Genomic DNA, 14,328 nt, shown 5'->3' with positions numbered 1-14,328 from the left:
GGTTTATGGATGGGACAGCAAAATATTTGGGCCATAAAAGACAATGGAAATCAATAGCCTATAACCCATGTACTAGGCAGACTTTGGAAAGTATTGGGATAGGTGGAAATAGTCAGTATGCTGAACTTATGGCAGTATATCAAGCTTTCAAAACAGAACCAGGAGGACAGTGGCAAATATTTACTGATTCATGGGTGGTAGCTAATGGGTTATCTACTTGAATGCTGCAAGCACCCCAGAATCCCGAGGGTGGCTGCCAACACAGGTTCTTAGATATGCTTTTCTAAAGGAAAGCAACTCAAAATGGGTTAACAATCTTACTTTAATCAATCAAACATATCATTTACCTAGTTCAGGGGAAAAAGTCAGCACCCCAAACTTCAGAGTATACAGACAGAAGTTATAAGCAGAAGTTACAAGAAAACAGAGAAACATTTCAAGCAGATAGGCCTCCAACTGTCTGACCATTACATCCATACCTAGTCACAGTTACCAGAGAGGGAAGCATCAACATCTGGGTTTTCAAAGCCGGTGGGAGGGTGGAGTGTGGGGGGAGCTCGACAACAACTGCTCAGAGTCTCATCTGGTCAAATCACACAACAGTTCTCAAAGTGAGTCCCAAAACAAAGCCTCACATCAGGGTTTACATAGCCTTCTCCTGACTCAGAGAATGTAACAACCCTCTTGACCCACTGCCCAATCAAAAAGCATTCGCAAAAACCAAGCCTATCAAAGGGCCTAGGGGCAGGGAAGATCTTAAATTTACATTCCCATAACAAATGCCCATATGAAAAACTCAAAATTGGGAAATTCATGATAAACAAGTCTGAGGCAAAGAATTGTGGGAAGATATATAGCACATGTCTTTGGTTACTAATTTGTCAGTTTTTCATGTAGAAGCTCTCATGGCCCTCACCACACCAAAACACAAGTACAATGCACATGCTGATCAACTAGCAAAAATTGCTAATCAACATATTTTCCCTACTCTGACACCAACTGATGATCCAGTACCAGAAAAATGGGTCCATCAAATGGACCAGTCATTTAGGAATCCAGGCCACAAACCAGTGGGCACAAGATTGAGATATTAGTATCTCTCATTTATTGTTAAAACATAGCAGAGGAATGTCATATATGTCAATTGGAAAAGGAATGAATTACTTCTCAGGTAATAACTGGGGAGATAGCAAGGGGAAAAGTCCCAGTCCAGATTTGGCAAATAGATAATATTGGTCCTCTACCCCAAGATAAAGCATACAAATTTATATGTACTTGTGTTGACACCTATTCAGGTGTACTAGTGGCTTGTCCTTATAAGGATGAGACCCAGAAAAACACCTGCAAAACTCTAGATCTCATAAGTCTATATTATGGAACCCCAATGCAGATTCAAAGGGATAATGAGTCACAATTCAAAGGTAATGAAATGAAGAGATATTATACATTAAACAATATAGAATGGATATTTCATATTCCATAGTATCCACAAGCATCTGGGTTAATTGAAAGAATGAATGGATTATTGAAAGAACAGTTAAGGAAATTAAATTCTAATAATTCGGATTAATATTTGAAGGATAATTTGCTCACTACTTTGCATAATTTGAATAATAGACATTGGGAGGAAGTACACCTCTAGCTAGAATGATGATCCCAAATCTGCAAATTAGAAAACAGCAGACATATAAGATCCCAAATATTGAGTATTGGACTGTGAGGTAAGATGTCCCAGCACTGTTTCCAGGAACACCTGATTTGGCAAGATATGATTTACATTGTTTAGAAAACTTTTGGTTGGATAGAAAAGAAATAAGAAACATCTCTACTGGAATATGAGCATCCCTAAAAATTATTTTGGGCAGATATTATCTAAATCAGGTTTGGCAGCTCAAGGAATACATGTATTAGAATCAATACATGATTCTAATTATAAAGAAGAAATTATTGTGACATTGCAAAATTTGGGTGAAGAACCTATACAGTTTTGTAAAAATGATAGAATAGTTCACGTGATTAGTATTCCTTGTGAAACAATATCCCTTGTGAAAACTGACCCTCCTTCTGAAATAACTACGAGAGGAACTGAAGGGTTTTATTCTACTAATAGAATAAAATTGGGAGTTAAAGTATGGGTAAAGTGGAAGTCAGACGATGTTCCAAAGACTGTGGAGATTATAGCACATGGAAAAGACAATACCATAGCTATTGTTTATTCAGGAGAAGATGATTACCAAATTGTACCCTTAACTCATAAATTCTACCATGAATGAGGCTATGGTAGTGAGTTCATGGACTCTAGAAGCACAGTTGACCCTGTATTTGTTTCTTTTTGGCTTTTTGTCTGTTAAACTTGTTTGCTATATTTGTTTCCTGCAGGTTGAGTACCCTCCACCTGCAGATGCCTGATCACTTAAGCCAGATGCCACCCCCTGTTCATGACTGTGATGCACAACCCCTGGACCTGGCATCGATCAAGCTTCAGATGCCAGCTAAGGAACTGACCTTTCAAATGGGACCTCCTGAACCTGGCTTCAACTGAGCTACAGATGCCAACTAAAGAACTGACCTCTCAAATGGGACCTCTTGGGGCAGGGACAGCTCTGCATTCAATTTCAGCTGGACGTAGCTATGGAAAAGAACTCTTCACTCCTTACCCCAAGATTTTGAGACCCATTTGTTAGAGGGGGTAATGATGGGGTGCTTGTGCCCAAGCTCCCCCCTCAAGATATTGTTTTATGTGCTTATTTTCTATTATCCCTGTTATATTTTTGGAAAGTTCTGTTGACACCAGTTACCCCTAAACTCTCATTAATCTATGTAATGAAATATATTGTTAATGCATTTTTGCTATCTAAGGGACGTGAAAGATCTTGGGGCCGAATGTAATTTGCCCACATTTGCAGCACCAACCAAAACATAAGAGCATGAATGTGAATAATGAGTCCGTGGTCTAGGCAGAGATTGGAAGCATACATTTATTGCAAGTAAGCATCTGAGGATTAGGGTTTATATACTGTAGCTAAAGCACTTACATAATACTTTCTTCATGTAGTTTGCAACATGAGGCACCTAACTTGCAACTTTACCAGAGGCTATTCCCTTGGGAAGCTTCCCTGCTTTCTTATCTCATGCGTCACTACTTTATCTATATTGCTCAAGCAGCCAGGGTTTCAGGGATGGCCAGAAAGTTCCAAGCCTCTCTTGCACAGGGGATGAGTAACAACCTGAATTCATGCCCATGGGATGCAGACCCCTTAGAGTCCTCAACAACGCCCTCTATATAATGGTAATGTGAATTTGAAGATCTTCCCTGCTTTGAAAATAAACTCTGCCCCCTTAATAGGCTGAATGTGATCACATGGAGGCTGTGGTGACAGGAGTTTGCTGAAGGATGTAGCAGAGCCCACAGGAAGCTGGGAGTCAGAGCAAGCTAGATGGTTAAGAGGAGAGGACACTTCCAAGGCAGACAGATAGGCTTATAAGTAAATATTGGTCTTGTGTTGGTTTGTGGGAAAGTTAAAGGATAGTGTGGCTCTCTGTGCTGTTGTGGCTTATTAACTTCTTTGCTGCTGTGATGGAATCAGCTTACTGGTTTGCGGATTTGGTTTTCTGGTGTCTGAATAAATGTTTTGCTTCTGTCTTCTGTATGAAGAGTCTGTTGTATTTTGAAATCAAGCACTATGCAGGTATATTTATCATGACTATGGGTGCTGTGAATATTGCATTGGTATTACAAATACTTCTAGTGAAAGGAAACCTATCTCTTCAAAAGGTAACTAATTTCATTTTTTGGCAGTTCTACTTGTTGGAAAAGTCTTCCCCGTATTGAAACAAAATCTCCCTTTTTGTGAATAATTCTGGAACCCCACAAAATAAGTCAACTCATAGAATCACAGGATAATAGATAGTATCATAGGTTTAGAGCTAGGAAGGATTTTAGAGGTCATCCCATCAGAGATCACAAATCTAAATTTAAATCTAAAGGAATTTCAGAGGCCATCTAATCCAACATCCTCATTTTACAGATGAAGAAACTGAGGCCTAAAAAGATTAAGTGACTTACCCAAGGTCAACTAGGCTACACGTGGCAGGACTGGGATTCAAACTTAGATAGGAATATAGGATCATAGATTTAGAGCTGGAACAGACCTCAGAGGTCATTTAGATCAACTCCCTCACCTTAAAGACAAAGAAACTGAGGCCCAAAGGAGGTAAATTATTTGACTAAGGTCATACTCAAGGTTAAAAGCAGCAGAGCTATAATATGAACCAAAGTGACAATCCTACACAAAGTTGAAGATAAGTTATCAAATTGTTCCTGAATCTTCTTAGTGCAGTTTCTTCAGCAGTTCCTCATGTGACATGGTTTCCAGGCTGCAAATCATCCCTGTCACTATCCTTAGGCCATTGATGGGTAGGTGAGGATTAGAAGTCCAAGCTTAGTTTCTACAGTCAGCTCTCCAAAAACAGGGCAGCCCTGGGCCGAAGGCACTCTGAATATTCTCTGTGAAGTGAACTCAGAGGTTCAAAATTTTGAAGTACAGTTATCCATTCCACATTTCAAATTTCCCTATCATGGTTTCTATATACTGCATAAGAAATTAAATGGGAATATTTGGGGAGTTTTGCAGAAGTTGCAGGTGACACTCACAGGCTAGTAGATAACACAGAGTCCATGACTAAATACTTAAACCAAATTTTACAATTAGATACTGTAATTATCTTATAAGAGAAAAAGAAAAAAAAATTAGATTTTTCTCTGGTATGAAGGGAGAGCCAAAAAATTTTATTCAGATTTTCAGATTCTCTAGATCATGGGGGGGCGGGGTGCTATGACTCTAAGACCCATGATGTAGAAGGAATAACTGTATAGTCTTCTCATATTTTTGAATATCAAAACACTTGTCACTTTCTAGTCTTCTGGTGCCTCTCTGATTTTCCCCAGTTTCTCAGAGATTTTCAACAAGATTTTCAACAACAATGAGCACATCAGAAAGCTTTCACATATCAACTATTTCCCCCTTATGTCAGGAAACCTGAATCCACCTTGGCACCAAGATACTCACAATCACTTGGAAAGAGCTACAAATAGAAAGGATAACTGAAGTTTTGATCCAGAATGGCAAAATTTAGAGAGCACCTATATTCCTTTAGTAGGTAGACACAATGATGGCTCAGTTGGGTAGCCAAAATCCAGGGAAAACACCTCCTGTATGCAGTAGACTTTGGGTCCACTATCCCTGAACCCTCAGCACAATGACTAGCACATAGTAAGTGTTTAACAAATGCTTGTTGCCCACCTGCCTGAACCCCACAAATCTTCACCTGTTTCACTCCGTAGTCTCCTGCATTCCAAGACACCCTCGAACTTATCAAGGTTCTTAAAAGACGAAGGGAACTCAGGGTTCCAGCTATAATTTGACCATGTCAGACTTCATAGGAACTTCTTTATTCCTGGAAGCTATGGATCTCTTAAGACCACCTAAGGTCATACCTACTTTGTTGGATGCCACATCATACTACTAACTTCCATTGAGTTTGTGGTCCACTGAAACCCCAAGATCTTTTTCAAACTACTGTCAAATCATACCACTTCAACCCTACATTTGTGAAGTTGATTTTCCAAACCCAGGTTTAAGACACTTATGTTATAGTTTATGCCAAGCTTTCATAATCAACCTTGGTTTCCTGTCCCTCCTTTTATCTTTTGCACATGTCCTTTTAAAAATTCAAATTTGTTGGAAAGCTTTATATGTAGTCATGTTAGTTTTTTAGATATTGCCTCCCCTGTATGATATAATACTTTCAAAATGCTTTGCATGGTCCCTGGCACATAGTCGGTGTTTTAATGAGTGCTTATTTCATCCATTCACTTCTTTTACATTTATATGTTTTCAAGTTCAAATCCAGTCTCAGACTCTTACTAGCTGTGTGACCTTTGTCAAGTCACTTAACCTCTGCTTCAGTTTCCTCACCTTCCAGGTTGTTACAAGGCTCAAATGAGATAGTAATTGTAAAATGTTTAGCACAATGCCTTATATACAGTGCCATATAAATACTAGCTAACAAACTTTTAGAACTTGCCATCCCCCTTAGAGCAATTTTCCTTTTTAAAGTTGTTGGTCAGAGTAACAGAGTATCTTTCTTTAAGCTTTCTGAAATCTGTTTTTCCCCCAAGAGATGGTCTTTATTTGAATGGAATCGCCTCTCCTTTCCTTGGTTATTATGAACTCTAAGATGAGATAGTGACTAAGGCTTTCATTAGTTCCACTTTACCATCTAGTTCTTCTTTGTTGGTTAAGATTAAGTCCAAGGTGAAAATTTCCTTCATTGTTTCTTCTACCATCTGAGAAATAAATTATCTATATGTGAGTCAAGATTATATTGGATACTTTGTTCTTATAAAAAAAATCCTGCAAATCTTATCAGTAGTAATGCATTCCTCTATGTTAAATATGGTCTTCTTTTTCAAACATGAGTATTTCTAGGGGAAATAAGGCATAGAGTAAACAGCTCTGAAGGATCATGGAGGTCATTGATTCAACCCCCTCATTTTGCATATGAGAAAATATAGGTTCAAAGAGGTAGACTTGGCCAAGGTCATATAACCAGTAAATGTCAGAGTTGGGATATTTTTCTTTTTTTTCCCCAATGTTTTCCCATTGTATCATGCTGTCCTTGAAAACTTAATGTGAAATAATTCATCTCCTTCTACTGAGAGACCAGGGCAACATGAATATACCTAGCACCTTGTGGGCAGGAGAAAAAAAGGAAGAAAAAATGGAACAATCTGAAAAGGGAAAGAAAAAGTCCCAAAGAAGAATAGAAATCAAATCTGTTCTACTTACCAATTTGGCCCGAGAATCCCCTGAAGCACTTCTGGAATGTTCTTAAGATGAAGGTGGTGGCTTGAATAACCTTCAAGAGAACAACATAAATCAGTTTCAGGTCAGGTGAGCTCAGTTATTGTCCTAGAGAAGGGCCAACTTCACTGGGAACCAAACTGAGCTGGTCCTTTGGGAGCTTCCAGACCAGGACCAACTCAGAACTAAAAGAAACATTTTGAATCCTCTCCTCTAATTCCCTCAGCGGCTAGTCTCACTCTCTAAGTTATTTTGTACTTACTGATAACTATACATAGTTTCTTGCAATAGAATGTAAAGTTCTTGATAGAAGAAACTGTTACATTTTTTGTCCTTGGATCCCTAATGCCTGGCACATAGTAAGCACTTTTAATAAATTCTTGTTGATTTAACTGAATTTTCTCAGCATATTCATATTTTGATTATTTCATTTCCTAGGTGGTGGTCCTGTCAAAGGCAGAAGGTAGACAGAGGCAAAAGGGAAATAAGCTTTGAATCATTTCACATAGCAACTTATTAGCAACTCTAATAAAAGGTTTTATAGAAGAAGACATTGATACAAATGAGAATATCAGAGGTTTCCTATGGATTTCCTTTGTGCATGTTTTTTACTTGTCCCCCATTATGATGACTGTGAGAAGTTATCTATTCAATTAGTTATGAATTGCTGGATCAAAAGTAAAAGTAGGTAAATGTTACCTATATTTTAGCTAAGTTCAATATCTTCAAGTTGGGGGGGAGGGCAAGGAGGTAAATTATTATCTTCCTAATTTTTACCTTTGGCCTCTATGGTATATCTTTCAAGACATGGAAGAAAACAAAACCTTCCTATGCTCTTTCTATACCCTGCTTTTTTCTTAACTGAACTTGAGAACATATGATGATAATTATAACCACATTTGGGAAGCAAAGGTAATGTTTCTATCTTCCTTACAAACTCCTTGCAAAATGGGCCTGTGACTCAGCCCTTTTCCCTGGGTTCTCTGTATTCTAGCCCTTTACTGATGAACCATCACTTTGGAGTAAAACAGAAATCCCTTGCTATCCTTATGGACTTGCATTTGGGATGAAAAAGCAGTCTTTTATTGGTCCCTATGAACTATGATACTGTCTTGAAGATGGGCAATGGAACCAGGAAGAGCTGCCCATTCAATAAGCTGTAAGAGGACCTGAAGAGAAGCAAAGTTTTCTCTTTTTTTAAGTATGGCATGTAGGATTCTTCCAGATTTCCCTTGAACTTGCAAAATTGGTGGGGAGAGGAAGAAGGAGAGGATGTTGTTTTTTTTTTTTCCCTAGCAACATGTATGGTGACTACACATATGTAAAGCACATGCTTGCCTAGGTGAGCCTGAGACTGGACTCAAAGCATAAACCATACCTAAGTTATCCCCTAGAACTCCAAAGTAAGGTGAAACTGAGAATTTGAGAAAAGCCTAACTCCTCTCTTTTAGGGGTGAGGCTCCCTCCCCAAGAATGAATCTAGGCCCATATGAGCCCCAACGTCAGGACACTTTGTGAGAAAGGCATGCCTACTAGTCCAGAGGTAAGAGTAGGCCTTAAAGCCTAGGCAATAGCCTCCTCTTCTCCTTTCATGTTTCTTTGCCTAAGAACATTTGACTGAACCATAATCATAGCCTTGGTGGTTAACTTAGGAGCTTAAGAGTTTAAAAGTTCAGGGGTGGCTAGGTGGCACAGTGAATAGAGCACCGGCCCTGGAGTCAGGAGGACCTGAGTTCAAAATCCAGCCTTAGACACTTGACACACTTACTAGCTGTGTGACTTTGGGCAAGTCACATAACCCCAGCTGCCCTCCAAAAAGCAAAAAAAAAAAAAGAGTTTAAAAGTTCTGAGTCAGGTGCTAACCGCCAGTAGGAGGTGACAGCTGCAAGGTTAGTACTTCTCAAAGGAACAGCATCACCACCATCAAAGTTCTTCAATTGATGGGCCCAAGTCAAAGTCAATTGCTGGCTTCCTTAGAGATCCAAACTCAGACAATGCAGAGCAAAGTGAACACCAAGTATTTGACCAGTAGCCCGACAAGTGTTTCATATAGAGTTTGTTGCTGAGTTTTATCTGTGCTGCTCAGAATTATAAGAGCTATGGTTACTCAGTCCTTCAGTTACCAGACAAGTTGATCAGTTTTGAAGTGACAAGCTATAACATGCTGAAAAAATATGGATATCAGGTTGTTACTTAACCAGGTTGTATGACAACTAGAATTTTATAGTAACATATTTATATATTTATCTATATAAATATATGTAATATTTATATATAATATTTATTTATAATTATATTAATTATATATAATATATTATATAATTATATAAATATGTAATATAATATAATTAATATTAATTATATTATATAATACATTATATACCTATATTTATGTAGAGTATATTTAATAGTATTTTACTATATTACTTCTGATTCCATATGTAATTTTTTTCTGCGCTACTTCCTCCTCTGCCTCATTTACTGCTTTTACCCAAATGACTCTCAATTTTTATATCCAGCACCAATCAGTCTCTTTCCTGAATTCCAGTCCCAGCTGTCTAAATATCTATTAGACATCTCCAAGTAGAAACACCCTCTGGCACCCCAAACCTAAAGTACATACAGAACATTTTTTATTGAGCTCTCCAAACTTCATTCTTGCTGTTGAGGACATCATCATCTTTCTGGTTATTTAGATTTGAAACCTCAAAGTTATCATATAACCTTCCTTCTCCCTCACTCCAATATTCAATACAGGGGAAATAATTGTCCTCTAAATATTACAATATAAATTAAAACTTTCAAATGCTTAATATTTATAGGATATTTATAAAGTATTAATATAAAATGACCAGTCCTGTGACCCAAAGCCAAAATTATGAAGTAGTTCTATCAATTTAAAAAATAAATTATCACCAATAAGGGATATTGAAATTCATGCCAAGGATAAATCAAATAATAGATCTTTCCACTTGAAAATTGGTCATTTTCCTAGAACTCCAAAACAGCAGGACCAAATTCACTTTAATTACCTAGCTGTGTGTTTGGGAGAAGTTCAAGTACTAAATTTTACCACCAGAGGGAGCCCAAGGATTCAATATTGCAAAGACAACCAATCAATATTGTCAATTTACATTTGTTTCGAATGAGTGCAAAACAAGACACGAGCAAACAAACCTTTTAAAGTTCACCCTTTCTTTGATGTGCATGTGATTTTAATCTCAGCACAAATCATTTTTATATATTCATGAATGTTTTTCCCTTTTACTGTAGATGACTGACAGAAACATTCATCTTAGAAATATACAAGATATGATTATAAAGTAATATAAATTTTTTTCAAATATACTTCAATATTGCAAAGATCTGTGTTTAATCAGTACGAACTTTCCCTCAAACAACTAAGATTACAAACTTGTGCAGTCCTAAATTGCTGTGAATGAAAAAATTAATAATCTAGTGACCAATCTATGAACTTGGCCATTAGGCTGGTCCTATCACAACACACAAATAATAAACGATCCCTAAAGTCATACTCAACATCTTTTCAATGACTCCACAAAACCTAATGGACTCTGCAAACATGGTTGTTATTTAGTCTTGTTCAACTCTTTGTGACCTAACTTGGGGTTTTCCTTGTCAAAGATACTGGAGCAGTTTACCATATCCTCCTCTAGCTCATTTTATTGATAAGGAACTGAGGCAGATAGGCTTAAGTGACTTGCCCAGGGTCACCCAGCTAATAAGTACTGAGGACAGATTTGAACTCAGGAAGATGATTTCAGGCCTAGAATTCAATCCACTGAACCACCTAGCTGCCCTGATAAATAGAAATTTATTTGCAAAACATTCAGAAGAAACTGAAGGAAATTTGTCTCACAAAACAATAAAACTAGTAGAATGAAAGAGTAAACAGGAAGAATGGCATGAGGCTCAATTAAATCAGATCGCCTCAAGAACACTATTGGCAGAACTAAAAGAATAATAAATCAATGGAAATGGAACAGATTTGCTATTACTGTATTTTGACTCTAAAACCTTAGTTCCGATAGTTCTATATAAGAAAGTAGAAGTCACATTCAGAAAGATGAAGCTGGGATGAGATGCTCAACCAAAGTATTTCAATACTTCATAAGAGTATCTGTGATCTCATGCTGCAGTATTTTCTACCTTAGTGCAGACTTCTTTAAAGGGTCAGAGGATTTTAGTTTTTCATCAGGATCCTAGCAGTATCCCCTGAACATCTGGTGGCAGTGTCTGCATCAAGAGGTACTACAGTAGCAATTGTATGGGTGTTCTTTGAGGAAGTCTACAGACCAAGAGGTGTCCAGAGTAGTGCCAAGAGAAATAAAGAATAACAAAACCACATTCTTCTTGGATCTGTAGCAAATGCAAGCACATTCGATGAAACAATCCAAAAGCATTTCTTAAGTGATTACTATAGTAAATAAAGGCTAAAAAAAAACATAGTAAATAAAGGATAAGTGATTTGCCCCGGGTTCACACAGCTAGTAAGTATCTAATGCTAGATTTGAATGCAGGTCTTCCTAACTCCAGGTCTGTTGCTCTACCTAACTGTACCACCTAACTGCCCAGAACTGAGGTTCTTCTTCAGACAGGAAATGGGAGTAGTCTAGACTCTTCTGTTTGATCTTTATCCAAAGTAGATTGCCTTAGTTAGGCAATTGTTCTTTTCTTACTTACAGTGATCAACCAGTTACACTTCCCAGATTCCTATTTAGGTCTTATTCAAATGAGTGTCCAGGGAACATAGGTATGGAAGCAGTCTTTGCCCTCCAACAAGTTCATTGTCTCACTGGCCTATTCATATTCATTTGGGTTATTCAAGTATCAGTCCATTTCTAATACTACCTACATATGAAAATGGCTTCTTTTTATATTTCATTGTGTGGGTTTCTTACCAGTGTGAACTCAGTTTTCCTAAGTCTTAGCAGGGTATACTATTTATTATACCATATCAAGTGCTTAGCACAGTGCCTGGCATACAGTTGGTGCTTAATTGATTATTAATTGACTGACTGAATATGTCCTAATAGTATTTAGAAATCCACCAGTGGCAGGTTTATTACATAATGATGCTCTAAACTGTTGCTGGCCCCTTCTCCCTACCAAACAGAAAGTCCAGATTTGGCCTCTTGGCACCCTGCTCGAAAGCCCTCCTCCACTTCCCCACCTCTCCACCTCTAATCCTCTCAGCTTTGGGATTCCTCCTGGACCAGAAATGTTCTCTTTGGTGACTGTGTAAAAAGTAAAAGCAAATTACTTCACCCATTGTATTGAGCTGATTCTAAACCATGCTTCATATCCTTTTGGCAACCTGCAAGGACACCTTGGCCTACACAGCACAGGTATCTTGCCATTTGCCCTGCAGCTAAAAGTGGAATTCCTCCCCCCCCCCCCAACTTAAACTTTCTCTACTTTTGTTCTTGACCTGGGAATAATATTTAAATCAAAATTACTGGAAAAGGGTACAGCAATCTGATACCATCTTTATAGCTTCATTTATAAGCCTTGTGATTAATTGCCTTGCTTAAAAATCTCTTTCCTGGCCCTTACTCCCTAATATGTGTTCCATTTACACTATTAGAATGTAAGCTTCTTGAAACATAGAGTCTCAATTTCAGCACACAGTAATATACAAATATTACTATTGTTGCTGCTGTTTTCAAAAGGGAGAGATTTCTATCCATCAGGGTTGTCAATCTTGTTGAAGAGCACCATCTGTGACACATTCTCACTATTTAACCCAATTATTGCAAGTCACTTAAACTCATAATGCTCCCAATCAACTTTCAAAGCTGTAGAATTCTCTAAGATTATTATTTGCCCACTGGCATTAGTGGAGTTCCCTGCACTAGCTTTGGAGTGGAAAAAAAAATGGGTTACCAATTTTTTTGTTGCCATAATTAACACTGAGCTTACAGCCCATTACAATCCCCAGATATTTTTAATCCAAACTGTTATTTAGTCACATTTTCCCCATCCTGTACTTGTGCAGTATGAATCCAAATTACAGTCTAGTGAGACTAGGCCCCAGCCTCCAAGGAGCATGGCAGACATATAGGAAGACCACACTAAAATGAATGGTGAATCCCTAAGTGAAACACTGAGTGCCAAAATTGTTTTACCGACCCCAATGTGCATCCTTACCAATTTTAATCAAGAACTGTGTATTTAAAGGTGGTTTGAGATAGTTTTGTTCATTCAAAAGGAGTTCTGGTTCATTTTGTTCTCATAAGTATAAAATAATGTAAACTCCACCATTCAGAATCCACTCAGGCCACTTGCTGGACCTTAAGTATGCTGTGGCCAACTTGAATCAAAACAAAAGGAGTCATGGGTAACTACTTATGCTTGTAACAGATGACTTTTCCAGGGACCTTCTATTTGCCTTCTAACCCTTCTCATAAGCATAAGACCCACACCTCAATACAGAAACTCCAATTCCATTACTAAATAATCACTGTGTAAGCTGTTTTATGTGGTTTTAAGTTCATAATACTGGGGAAAGAAGTTGAGATCTAGATTAAAAGTCACAATGCTTAGGAATATTAAAGAAAGCAAGCCTCTCTCTGCTTTTTTGTCATATTTAATAAACTCTCTTGGAAGCAGTGAGTACTAATCAGGCAATAATATAGTCATTTACATGCCCCAAACAAGACTTGAAAATTGTGTTCCGTGTGCTTTAGTGTCCAGCTGGGGACACATGATATTAGACATTTCAGAAAATAAATTCACCTATGCTATGGGGGAAAAAAAGAGGGTTCTGACATTCAAAGTATTTCAATGTGGTCCCAGGAGGTAACTGCAGGTTTTCTAAGACAATGGTATAACTCAGAAAGAAATCCCTGCAGGTCTCACATTGTCCTAGAAAAACCACAAACATTATCTATGTTGTACTGCATCTTTATTTTAGGAAACACTCCCCAATTACATTATGATCTGGTTCTGGGTCTTTCCAAGTGCTTGAGTTTGACACCTCTGCTCTAAGACTGTTAATAAAGCCTAAGTTTTGACAGTTACTGTATGAAGCTGCAAAGTCTTGAAACTTGTGTGGACTAGCTCAGCTTGGCGAATTGGCAACCTGGGAATGGGGGGGGGGGGGGGGGGGGGAGAAAGATAACCAAAATTTGTGAAAAAAATGTCCTATGGTTCTTCCAAGGGCTGGGATCTGCATCTGTAGCCAACCCCACACATAAGGACTTCGTTTACTGTTTCGTTGATTAAGAAAGTAATGGAGGGGGGCAGCCAGGTAGCACAGCGAGTAAGAGCACTGGCTCCAGTGTCGGAATGATCTGGATCGAATCCCGGGCTCAGATCTGGATCGAATCCCGGGCTCAGACACTAGGCACCACACCCAGAAATAACTGGCCGTGTAACCTTGAGCAAGTTACTTAACCCGATTGCTTAAAAAAAAAAAAAAAGAAAGTAATGGAGAAAA

At 38.1% G+C, this 14,328-nt stretch overlaps 1 long non-coding RNA gene across 2 annotated transcripts in view; it reads right to left on the bottom strand.

The window, feature by feature from the left end:
• Window positions 1-14,328, bottom strand: part of LOC138160122 (uncharacterized) — a 380,488-nt gene that overhangs the window by 309,082 nt on the left and 57,078 nt on the right. For both annotated transcript variants that reach the window (XR_011168079.1, XR_011168078.1), the window contains exon 2: window positions 6,852-6,921. This is a non-coding gene — a long non-coding RNA (uncharacterized lncRNA). The remainder of the gene's footprint in view (window positions 1-6,851; window positions 6,922-14,328) is intronic.

This window comes from Petaurus breviceps, unplaced genomic scaffold (genome assembly GCF_028583685.1).
Source record: "Petaurus breviceps papuanus isolate PSGF00001 unplaced genomic scaffold, PetGlider_PUasm1.0 179, whole genome shotgun sequence".
NCBI classification, from domain to species: Eukaryota; Metazoa; Chordata; class Mammalia; order Diprotodontia; family Petauridae; genus Petaurus; species Petaurus breviceps.
Note: the sequence above shows the minus strand (reverse complement) of the source record. Positions and strands in the feature narration are given on the sequence as shown.